Genomic DNA, 12,837 nt, shown 5'->3' with positions numbered 1-12,837 from the left:
TTATGGAGATATATATATATAAAAAGTACCGTTATTATAATATCAAGATTGTTGCCATTTTGAGATAACAATGCCATTCTTTGCTGGCAGCCCTGAATTTATAAGAAGAATAGCCCCACAAATAACCCGACCTTCTTCCTCGATGCACATTCCTCCTACCCAAGTCCGTGGTGCAGTTTTAATTTGCAGCCTTCACGTGCATCCTTCCTGTGCATTCTTCATTACGATGCTTCACGTAATAATATATCCTTCACATACATAATGCATGTGCACACCCTCATCAATTGCGTGCATGCATGCATTTCTCCACTGAATTATTAATAGCCCATAGTGCGCAGCTTATCTCTGGATTATTACTTAATTGGACCTCACTGAATGGTCTTTATTTAAATCTTTCTTACCGCTAACAGACATACAAAGATACCCGTATAGCCTAAACAGACTGTAAGAGCAAGTGCTGTTAGCAAGTATCCTAACACAAACGTTGCCATTCTCTTCCCATCTAAAGTGTTTTCCGAGTGCGCTTATTTGTTTGTATGTATCGCATTCATTGTGGCCTCTTTATGAATCCCTCAACCGAACGTAAATGCGTTTGGTTGCGAGAGTGGGAAGCGACGCGGTGATCTTGATAAACGAGGAGCTGCAATTGCTCCCTGTCTCACATCCTCCTGCCGCTGTTGAGCACACCGCATGCATTAAAACGAAGCTCGCTCAGCTCGTGCATTTGCAAATCAACTTGCAGCACCTTACCGAAGTGTAATACAAATGCTCAGAGTCATACGCGCCCCGACCTGAGTGATTTTTCCATAGGTATGAGCGAAACAAATACAAAAGAACATGGTTGTTGTTTGGTTAAAACTGGAAAGCACAACCGAGTATGCATATTTTCAGGGGAGTGATTTTGAAAGTGGATTAGGATTAAAGTAATGAAATAAAGGTGAGCGAGGGCAGGCTTGGAGTGCTTTTGGAAAATTGAATTCATATTTGAAAGCAGTGGGCCTGACGCGGAACGTTTTCAATTGTGTATATTGGCTGCTGTGACATATGGAACGGAATTGTGAAATATGGCACGGAAAATGGAGCAGTACTGAAAAAATGGACACGAAGAGAAGCATGGAGGCACGCATGCTGGGAATTCTAAGGAGAGACAGATAGAGGAACCAAGCTACGGATGGGAGAACAAACACAACCCAGAGACGTCCCCTCTTGGCCGTTGTGAAAAGAAAGTGGGTTACGCCAGGACACGTCGCCAAACTGCCACTCGGCAGGATAGTGAATGCAGTACGTGCTTAATGTCATGCTAAATGCATGAAATCTGTGCAATACGTTTGCTCCTGTTATTTGTAATAGAATGGCTTGTGAACATGATGGTAAAATCACATTGGCAACACAAACAGTTTTCCCTCTGCCCCCCCCTCCTCCTCTACCCCCTGAGGAGGAGAAAGAACCCACTGACTGATAGTGGTGGTTGAGAGCAGAGCTGCAAATCATCTGTTATCTGCGACTATTTTTTTTCATATCCTTGACACTGGCTGCAAGCATCCCACATCCAGCAGCAGCAGTGTTTACTTCCAGTTACGCGCTGGAAACAATGGGACAAATCCATATGGTGGATACGATACGTGGAGTGCACATTTTTATCTTTGTTTTCGTACCACAATTAGACATTTTCAGGAAAATCCTAATCCAGTATATTCTCGAAGGGAATGGTTATTGTTTAGATGAACTTCTGGCCAAAGCGTTGCCTGTTTTATAACTCTTGATGGTTTCCACTTAAGACTATAGAGGTCAAAGTTTAAAATCGTTAAGTTATCTGGGGGTGTGGTGGTTGATGCAGTGGACAGCCCAATGCTGTCTGAACCCAGTGACTTTAGTTTGATTCCCGGCCATGACTAACATCAATGGCAAGTGATATCTCAACCAGTCCTCAGCAGTCCCTACACCAAAACAGACTGATCAGTGTGGTAATGTATAACGATAATGATTAGATTTGTTTATAGCGCCCTTTACGCCGAAGCTTCTTAGAGTGCTTTACAATACAATGAGCTCACATTTAATCTCATCTTAAACATTTGAAAGGGCTTTCCCAGTGGCAACTGTCCCTGGTGGGTACAATGCTATTTATAGCACCTGGGCTGCGTTGGCAAGATGTTAACTACCTCACCTGGTATACAGGATGTCGTGGTTTAGATCTCAACCCTGACGCCTGCTGTATATTTGGAGTTTGAATATTCTCCTCATGGTCGTGAGGATTTTTCTCCAGGTCCTCCGGTTTTTCCCTCCACATTCATAAACATGCGTTTGGAATATTTGGCTGCTGTACATTTCCACGTGATAAACCACTTAGCTGAGCTTTAATTTGTGTCCAGGTCGCTTCTGAAAAGCAGCTATATATAGCTCGGTGAAGTAAAAAAAAACTGTTGATGGTTTAGTTCATCAGTCTGTCATTTTATGTACGAATAAAAATGTGTTTCTGCTAAGAATAGGGACGTCACCCGCTGCCATGTGCCACCACGTTTGGTGGGAAAACGCGAAGATTAGTGATGTATCACTTTCGATTTTCCAGAACAATCTGCAGCAAAGCAAAGTGAGATCATCTTGAATATTTATTTCTAGGCCTGGTTAACATTTTTGTTTAGGAAACCGAAAATTTGCAGCATTTACTTAGTAGGGGGTGGAGACACTGACTTTTTATGCTGTTTCAAGTAACATTTCGTTTTTTTACATTTGAAAGCTCGATTATCAAGTTCGATTCATGTACAATATACAACCATTTTCTTTTGGAAACACTGCCTCGGTTCTATTTTTAAATCCTTTATATTAAGTTCGCTTGCTTGCTTGCTTGCGTGCTTGCGTGCTTGCGTGCTTGCTTGCTTACGACCGTGCAAATCTTTCGGTCGTTTTTTAACCCACTTCCCGTAATCCAATCGAGCTGACATTTTCCACACAGACTTGTTGTGCGAGACAATTAATGTTCGTGAAAAAAAATTCCTAAATTTTACACTGTTTAAGGAAATTTTCTTAAATATTTAATTACCAATTGCTTAATGCTGGCAGACAATCATCTGACCCATAGGTGGCAGCCATCTCAAGCCAGAGGACGAGAGGACTCTAGCCGCCACGCATATAAAGGATTTAGAGTGAAAAACTTTGTTTTTACGGGTTAATTTATTACCTGGCACGAGGATGTTTGTCAGAGACCACACGTGTGGATGAAGCAGTGTTTCGTGATTTGGGCTTCTTTGGTTATCTCTGCTCCTTCTTGTCACGTGTGGGGAGGTGGGGTATGGTGTGGCTGGCCCTTAAAAAATATACTTTATTTTCTCGTCAGCCTTAGGCCACGTGTACCATGGTTAATGAAGTCTCCATCTGGGCAGGTTTTGGGTTTCTGTCCAAAGCACTCCCAGTCTGCCACTCAGCAGAGCTTGTATTTTATTGCAAGGTCAACTGGCACCGTGTTTTGCTTGGATGTTTGCTGAAAAATTCTACATCCCAGAGCGACAAATGCTTAACATGCTGTAACTGCCTCCCACAGCCCCCGGGCCTTGCTGTGTGTTTCAGTGAAAGTAATTTCTCTGTATTCTACGACCAAAGAGGAATGCTAATCTGGAATTTTGTTTAACCTGAACATGGCTAATAACTTAATATTGTTTATATTTTTCTGAGCTGGCATAAAATGTTTACTTATGCAACAACAACAACAACAAAAAGAGTATAATGTGTTGCTAAATGAGCTTATCTTGGAAACATTCCTCAAGTATGTCACTTTTAGCGTCGTTGTATGGTGCACGACAAAACTGAAAATGAGCTGGGGCTCACACTGGCGTGCTGGGCATGGGAAATCTGCCATGGCACCATTTCCCGTACAATGTGGTTCTGCTTTTTATCGTTTGGCCAAGAAATAGCTCTGTATGGATATGGATATGTGTTCTTCACAATTGTTGTTGTGAATAGATTACGTAGAGTGTGGCAACAAGAATTGGGAAGAATATAGAGGACATTAAAAGATTTATCTAATCGGAGAGCTCCGATTTCAGCACCACAACAATCACGTATGTCACCACAATGCCTTTGCTCCTTTTGTGATATGCAACAATAAAGTACATATTGTCTTCGAACAAGCTTCAGTTAGTAAGGAAAGCTGTTGGAAGTGCAGCATTGGAAGTGAAGTTGCCCTTCTCGGATGATATAATAATTTTTTATTTTCTAAAAAAAAAAATCTTTGTTGGTTGATTATTCTCTTTGAATTGTCAATTACAATTGGGTATGTTTTCATATGGGATGAAATAAGAGTGGCTGGAGAATCCCCAAAGCATTTAACAGGTTAACGCTCCACTCAAACATCTGCGATCTACTTGCTTTACTGCCTCCTAAATGGGATCCCCAAGCTCGCCGGGCGGGTATCCACTAAACTGTGTGTTTTATTGACCTGCGTGACTCCACACGAGAGCGGCGTTGCCATTATGCCTATTGACACCGCCAGCAGAGCTCTTCACAGTACACACAATTGGATTTTTTCACGTTAAAAGAATGAATCAGGGGTCCAACTTGGCCATTGTTAATTAAACTGGCTTGTTCGCCCGTCCAAGGACGGGTGTATATTGCAGTATATCTGAAATATTCAATAGAAAAATTGTTCAGCTCATGATTACACTGGTCAACACACTTTTTCTGGCACAAGGTATTCCAACGGGTTTAAGGTAATTTTGGGTTGCTGATTCCAAATCTGGCATCAGTTTTTGTCTATCACATCAGGTTTTTTGAGATATAAAATGTTGCATTTTCAATAAAAACTGCAGAGAAAAATATTAAATAAATGTGGATGTCTACATAAAATGATATTATAAACGCACTATCCTAAAAATACAGCACCATATTTTAACACTAAAGCAGTCACTGACTCGCAACAACTTGCAATCATAAGTGACAGAGTTAATTTCGGGTAAAATCAATGAAAATGGGGTATGCCGATAGAATAAAAATGATGTGATAGAGCAAATCTGAGATCAGATTTGGAATCAGCACCCTGAAATTAGTCTAAAACATCTGCAAAAGTCCAGGCCAGAATTTTTTGTTGTTGACCAGTGTTATCAATGTGGGGGGGGTTTGCCCCATGTGGAGTGACGTCACCACCTCACGGTTATTGGGGAGGGGTGCGGCATGTGTAGTGACGTCACCACCTCACGGTTATTGGGGAGGGGTGCGGCATGTGTAGTGACGTCACCCGCTCATGATTATTAACGAGCAGAGGGGTGCGGCATGTGGAGTGAGCGACCTTGTGCGTTCGTGTAAATTTCCACGTGGGCATGAATATTAATGAAGGGGGGGGGGGCTCTTTCAGTGACGTCACGCACGGATGTAGCACTGTGCTGCGTATATTTATTTTTACCGTCACTTTCTGTAAAGAAACGTCATATTTGCGTAAACAATAAATTAATTCAGCTCGACCTTCCTCTGCGTTAGTCTCAAAATCCACCCACTCATGAATATTAATGAGGAGGGTGAACCTCATGTGGAGTGACGTCACGCGGAGGGTGAGCCTTATGTGGAGTGACGTCACGCGCGGGACACCCATTCTTGGTTAATTATAGTAATAATTAGTACCATCTTGCAGGGCACAGATAAAAAGGAGTTCTACTGTTTATTATTTACTTTTTGAAGCGTTGTGTCAAATATTAAGTAAAAATATCCAATTTTCAAATGAGTATAGATACCAGTGTAGAGAACAACTTACGTTTAAATCTCACCGAGTCACAGCAGGGGATGTTCTTTGTACTAATCTTGGAGGCAAGCATGGGCCGAGTTGACTTTGATAGAGATTGAAATCACTCCATCCCTCTTGGCAAAATGATGGCCAATCTTGCGGTAAATTCAGATGCTTTCAATGTATCCATTGACTGCCTCGGTCACCATGGTGGAATGTACCAAAGTGGGCTGGGTTCGGCAGAAGAAAAACACCACTAAATTGCAGAATTACCACCTAAACCGTGGGGCGTGATTCCATATGCGTACATCTTTCATCCTAGATTGTGGCCAATGACAAGTAAATATAGGTGCGGTGCATTTCTCACGATTCCTGGGATGTCCCAACATATGGATTCCACAGACATGTGCTAGAAAGTGCCTTTCTATCTAAACAGTGATTCTGGTTGATACCAGCTGCCTGGTATCAACCAGAGTCGCTTTTGCAACATTACCTTGGCATTGAGGCCCTACGTGTAAATTGTGATTCCGCCAGGATGGACAGGGCCCACGGGTCCTCCCTTGTCTGAATGCCTCACCAGGCTGAGTACAGGCCAGCTCCCCATTATTCCTCGATTCAAACCGATCCCATCATCCCCATCATAAATCATATTCGAGTCTAAACATGGAATAGTAAATTCAGGACAATAATCATGGGAATCGCCCGGCTCTTATGGTACATGTTTGTGTAAGACACATTACAGCTGTATTGGTTCAGCCATAACTGTGGCTTGGGGATTGTGCGGTGATGTTCACCCCATTTTAGCAAAAAGATCCTCGCTCTGTCCCTGGTTTTGGAAATTGGCCGCGATATCGCTCTTGAATTGAGCAGAAGTTGCCCTTGCAGGCTTCTGTCAGAAGAACGTTCCAGAAAGCTGGGAAACCCCTCAGTTCGCGAGGTTGGTCCATTATCTCATAAGTAAGTGCGCTGCTGTACTGTAAGCTTAGCCATATACACGGCATGGGCATTCCTTGCAGTAACTTTAGTTGCTGCACACGCACGGCATAACAAATGACAGTCAAGACGAGGGTATGCAACTAGAATGTTACAGAACTTTCATGAACAATCGCTTCATCTGTTCTGCCAAGCCAAATTGGTTTACGTAACATTTGTGTAAAATGTACTCTTATAAAAAAAATGTATACAAAATAATACTGTGATGAAAGGTTGTCAATTATATATTTTTAAATTGTAGTCTTTCTAATTCACAAAACAGGTAAGTTATTAAGTTTGCTTAAAAACATACAGTCTCAATGCCAGACTTGGTTTCCACTGGGTTATAATAGCACTGCTAAAATTTCACCTCGTCTCAAACGTTAGCGCAAATGCCCCAGGGGCCTTAGTCCCGTCAGTAAGAACCCCGTCTCATTATCCACCCAGTCTCTTGTTAGAAAAAAATAAAAAAAAATAATCACGGCGTTTCATTCCTCAGCCTCTGTGGTTTACGTTTGGCTTCTTGACAGCTTCGAAAAAAACCACCAAAAGAGTCCTCAAGTTGGTTGGCGTTGAGAAACGAGTGAATCGTACGGCGTGGTGTTTTGATAAAGTGTAGGTGCCATTTTGGTTATCTCATCTCATAGTTTTGGTTGTATTTTAAAACATTAATATATTGGCTTCAGGAGGGAAATCTAGTTGTGCTACGGAAACTATCCTTCCGAAGCCTGATTATAAGTATAACTCTTAAATAAAATAAAAAAAGTATTTTCTACCTACGTGACTTTACTGAAAGAACCAAAGAGTGGATTCCTGCAGTCACGAAAGCTTCAAATCAAGACTGATTATACGACTTTTTTTTTTTACAAATCTTAATTTAATAAAAAAATCAAAGATTACAAGTGTCGGTCCAAAAATTCTCAGCAGTGCCAGCTGTTGAAATGTTAGGTTATTTAAAGTTTTGAACACTTCAAGATACAAACTTTAGTGGAGTCGTTGATTAAAAAAAAAACGTTTACAACGTTTTTTTTTACAACGTTTTTTTTTTCTCCCCACTAATTGCAAATTGTTGTTTTTCGTTTCTAGGTATAAATATAAGTATAGAAAAATGTTTATCTAATGTCAGCTTTCTAGGCATTCTACAACATTGTGAGACTTTACATCACCAACTCAGTCCAATCATTCAGTCACAGGAAGCTCCATATATATTGAATATTTCATAATTCCTGGGAAGCCAGGATTTAATTTTCAGTAACCCTGGGCCTTACCAGAGTAACATTCATCTTGATAGTGATTCCCTGTATGCATTGAATTTATGCAACTGATACAAAGACACTTGTGCCCTTGATCAGTTTGTGAAATGTTATTGTTTATATTCACAAGTCACAACTCGCAAAAGTACACCATATATACATTTCCCAGGTTGATGCAGGAATGTAGTTACTAATGCAGATTTTTTCTGTCATTGGGGACAAACTTAAGTGAAACGTTCTATGAAGAGACCTGTAATTTTTGGGAATGTTTATTATAATACATGAAAGATTTAATTCAGGTTGTGCTGAAGCATTGCATTGAGAGCGGAAATTAAGTTGTTTATGGGGAACTCTGTGATTAGATTATTTGACTTATTATTTGAAGGTGGTGAATTAAATTCCTAGTCGTGGGCAACCTTTGCTTATTTTCTCTTGAGGTCGATAAAATATATACTACATTGTGGGATGTCATTGGAGGTCTTCCCATAGAGGACTGGCTTCTGTCTGGAGAGAATATGGAATTTCCAGCAGGCTTGGGTCCATCACTGGAAATGAGCACAAGCCCATTGCCAATTTTGAGCAGAGATGAACTGACTTGTACTGCTGTGTTCAATTCACACAGCCGAATCCTACTTGCTTGGAAATCTTAAATAAATTACACTTGCTTGGACATTTCACGTGTTTCGCACGTGACTTAACGGCACAGAAAAACATAACCTGTATTGCTACAACATTGACACTTAAAGATAACATTTGTACCATTGTATATATCCATTTTGAACTTCTTTCGCACCGTACGTAGCCAACTTCTGTTCCTCTCAGCTAGTTCCCAAAATGCCATTTAACGTCACATTGCGGTACGTCTTCTACTGTTCACAAGTCTTCTTCATTCAAATGTAAAAGAAGCTGTTAAACATTGCAGCCTGCTGATTACTGTTGGAGCAGGAGGGATGGCACAAGGGGTTGGAGTTTGGAAAATGCTTTCCTCAGCAATGTTCCAGGAGACTCCATTGAGGAATGTTCTCCCAACTGCTCTGGTATCGAGGGTTGGAGCACTTTGAGAATTCATGGAAGTGGCTGTCGTAGGCCTAACATATGCGGATGCTTGGATTTAAAGTCCTCCAGTCACCTGTACAATTCACACTGTAATGCCCATTGGTGTGCCCCTACGTGTATAACCACAGCATGTAAGAGAAGGCATTCCGGTTTTAGCAAATAACTTTTGTCACTGCACTCTGGGACTCGCCGACTGTGGTGTGTCTCACGTGGGGAGCGGTGGCGGCGTGGTTAGCACGCTGCGCTACGAACCCGGCGATTCGGGTTCGATTCCTGCTCGGTCAACACTGGTGACGATTTTGTGAACTGGTCCTGGGCCTCCCGTAGGTCGACTCGGCCTCAAATGAGTACCTTGTGCGGTGTGTAAATGTCGCAACTGGGGAGACAAAGGTGATTGGGTGTGGTCCTGGCCATCCACCTCCCTCGTGTGCCGTGCTGACCTTCCCCCCCCGCACCTCCGATTAGCACGGTTGGCTACGTAGAGTGCGAGAGAAGTTCAACATACGTGTTCGCTAACAGCACTTGCCCCGACACCCTTTTTAAGGCTATACGTGGCATCTTTGTCCTTGGCGTGTCTCATGGAGGAGAAGCTGCCTTCGGTGCACTGCCTGTACACATCCTGGCGATTGGCTCGACGTGCTTGTGGTCGCCCTGCACAAAGCAGTCTGTAGGTTTGTTGGGCGTGCCTCTCATGCGGGACGCCCAGCATTTAGGGTAGCACCCGCGGGGCTGCGGATCCTGAGACGGGACTGGAACACGGCTGGCCCTGCCGCTTGTCAGAGGGGAGCACTTTGTAGTAAATTATTCTTACGTGCTTGAATGTTGTAAAGGCATTTATTTTCCACCACAGTAATCATGTACGAGTTGGTTGTGTGTTTAAAAAAAAAAAGGCAAATTGCAATAAGTGTGGCCCTGCCAGGTGGTGTTATGTGTCATTTGCCAGATTTAAAATAAGGATGTTTGGGTTACAATTCTCGTCAGTGGTTGTTAGTCTATCATTTTTTCAGGGTGTGTAAAATACATACTACTTTGTTAATAGGGTTTCCCCCTTTCTGGCAATAAAACAGGTGTTAAGATGTTAAAACACCAAACTGAAATTTTTGCGAGGAATCATGTCTGCATTAACCACATATACTTGTGGTGAACATGCAGAAAGGAGGAAAACCCTACGAACATAATTTAATACTGGCAAAGGAGGTTTCATGAAACATACTACTTTGTGGAAGGTTAACATTGATGATCCTATGAAGAGGATGGCCTTTGCTCTTCAAATGAGTGCCGATCCATTGCCGGTCTAAGAGGAAAGACTTTACACTTGGTGTTTTGTATGTCGGATAAGCGCGAGTGGCAATCCCTTATAGAAACTGGTTTTCTCCAAGTTCCCTGGTTTTCTCTCGCCAATGCTGATGGACAATAGACGTGAAGATGCAGGTGATGCTGATGATGACACTCCTGTTGATGCTGCTATCTTTATGTATACGTACAAGTAACCAGTAGTAGGATTTGCCTTCTTTCAGTAGGATTTTGCAGAAATTACAGTAGTCGCTCAGGCACGACCATCTCCATCAGATGTTCTGTACTGTATACGCGCGCGTGTGTGTGTGTGTTTGCGGGTATAATGTATAGTACACGTGCAATATTGTCTACTTGGCCTCAAATGAGTACCTGTTGCGGTGTATAACCATCACCACTGGGGAGACAAAGCCGGCTAGGCGTGGTGCTGGCCACTCGCCCCTCGTGTGCCGTGCCGGCCTTCATAGGTGCTCGCTAACACCACTTGCCTCCACAGTTTGTTAGTGTGTGTGTAAATGTGAACACCTAACATCTGGGTCTGCCACGTGACCTCCTGCCAGCAAGCCCCTGCCACAGTGGCAAGGAGGATGTGGCAAGACCTCACCGGATAGATCGCTACGCCCACTCGCCCAACACTCGCGTGGGCCACCACGCTCAGGACGCACCTGGCCACACTCGCTCCACCTTTCAGGGCAGGATGCGGTCCCAGTGGCGGATATAGCCGCTGTTGGATTGTAAATGGTGGGTGGGATTGGACGAAATAATCTGCCACCGAAGGGCGCGAAAGCGCTGCCGTAGAAAACGCGCGCGTGAATTGTGGCCCAAATCTCCATCGACAGTTGAGTTCGCACATCATCTCTCCGAGTTTAAACGCAGCTGTTACCACTTTGTACGAAATTAATACTTGTCTTGAGGGTAGACCGTAGAAATGTGAAATTTGAACAACTGGCACGCGGCCTCCTGTGGAAGATGAGCATCGCCCCAACGCAATGAAAACAAATGATCTATTCATTTTCTATCTACGTGACTTTACCGAAAGAACCAAAGAGAATGGAAATAAACTTTGATTGTTTGAAACGCTCTTGTTTTAACATGGACCGTTCTGAATGCTCCTGTTGTGCTTTCCGCAGTCCAATGGATCGGGGCAGCGCGTGACGCTCGACGCAAACCTGTGGGATAAGTTCAGCGAGCTGTCCACCAAGTGTATCGTGAAGACGGTGGAGTTCGCCAAGCGCATTCCGGGCTTCTCCACCCTGGGCATCGACGACCAGATCACTTTGCTCAAGGCAGCCTGCCTCGACATCTTGGTGAGCATTGGCATTGACAAGGCTTTCACTGATACATCGTCGTAATCGAGCAAGGGAACTGTGATGGTAACACTGGCAATACAAATCGAGTTATCGTTCGGCGCCCAAATCTCACACGGCACATTTGGTTGCGTGGCAAATGTGATTAGGCTCGGTTTATTCAATCCTCCCATTGGGGATAAATCAACAGTGGCTGTGCACTGAAGAGACCGAGTAAGCCTGGTAACGGTGAATTTCCACCACTGGCCAAAGGTAACCGCCGACACCCATTGTTCATTTGAGCAGGGGGAGGTGCTTGACATGGACACTGACTTGAAGTTGGAGTTTGTTTTTCACCTTTTTCCGCTTTTTCAAAAAAAAACTGATGACGTATGTCATCCGTTTTTATTCCAGCATAGTTATTTTGTTTCAGTTTTTCTTCCGATTCTGTTCTGACAAAGTACACGTATGTCATGCGGGACGGCGTAGCACATTTTGGCATCGGCAGTCCTAGAGTGCGGTCGTGTAGCCACAGTTTTTTGCGGTGAGTGCAGTGTGTTTAAAGCCGACGGTGCTAAATAAAATAAATGGTGAGCCGCTTACGCGTTCCGAGAATCAGCGGTGAATGGGACCCGCCCTGCAACTTGCAGACCTCTCGGAACAGGAAAGGGTTATAGTGCTTTTTTTGCATTGCTTGAACGCTTCGTGAAGGTGGCACATGTTCACCTTCATTGGAAGCAGACATTTAGGTGCTTTTTTTTCCTTTCCCCGCTCTCTTTTGTGCGGAGAAAACGGCAGCAATGCTACCGGAGGGGTACGCTAATGTCGGATTTTAAATAGATCTGTACTATCCTGGCACTCGCTTGCGAAGAATCGTAAACACGGGACGTGCTGTGAGCCTCTTGTGTCAGACTCCTGCCAGAGCCAGCGTTGTCACACACACGTGTGACCTTCGCACTCCCTTGTTTATAATAACGTTTAGCCAGCGCCAAGCAAGACGGATGCATTGTGGAATAAACATAATATAAATAGTCAGTCTGTCGGAGATCGATTTAGCATCGGGAATTAATTAAAAGTAAGAATGGCAAGGGCAGGCAGCTGCTGGGTGGTGGCAGCAATCGCTGTAAGGGGAAGGGTGGCGCATACCACTCGGTGGGGAGCCGACGGCGGTTATTGTTTCGTGAGAACCGGCCCCCGACTTGGGAATGTGGAATTTCCACGAATGGCTCGGAGACTGGCAGCGGAGAAGAACTTTCACTCGTTTGAGCGAAAG

At 43.6% G+C, this 12,837-nt stretch overlaps 1 pseudogene across 1 annotated transcript in view; it reads left to right on the top strand.

The window, feature by feature from the left end:
- LOC144729314 (retinoic acid receptor alpha-A-like) overlaps positions 1-12,837 on the top strand; it is a 77,992-nt pseudogene that overhangs the window by 55,814 nt on the left and 9,341 nt on the right. Inside the window, exon 5 of the transcript XR_013587689.1 lies at positions 11,409-11,585. The product of XR_013587689.1 is annotated as a retinoic acid receptor alpha-A-like (transcript). The remainder of the gene's footprint in view (positions 1-11,408; positions 11,586-12,837) is intronic.

This window comes from Lampetra planeri, chromosome 2, assembly GCF_965212315.1.
Source record: "Lampetra planeri chromosome 2, kcLamPlan1.2.h2, whole genome shotgun sequence".
NCBI classification, from domain to species: domain Eukaryota; kingdom Metazoa; phylum Chordata; class Hyperoartia; order Petromyzontiformes; family Petromyzontidae; genus Lampetra; species Lampetra planeri.
The sequence above is the reverse complement of the archived record's forward strand: the minus strand, read 5'-3'. Positions and strand labels throughout refer to the sequence as shown.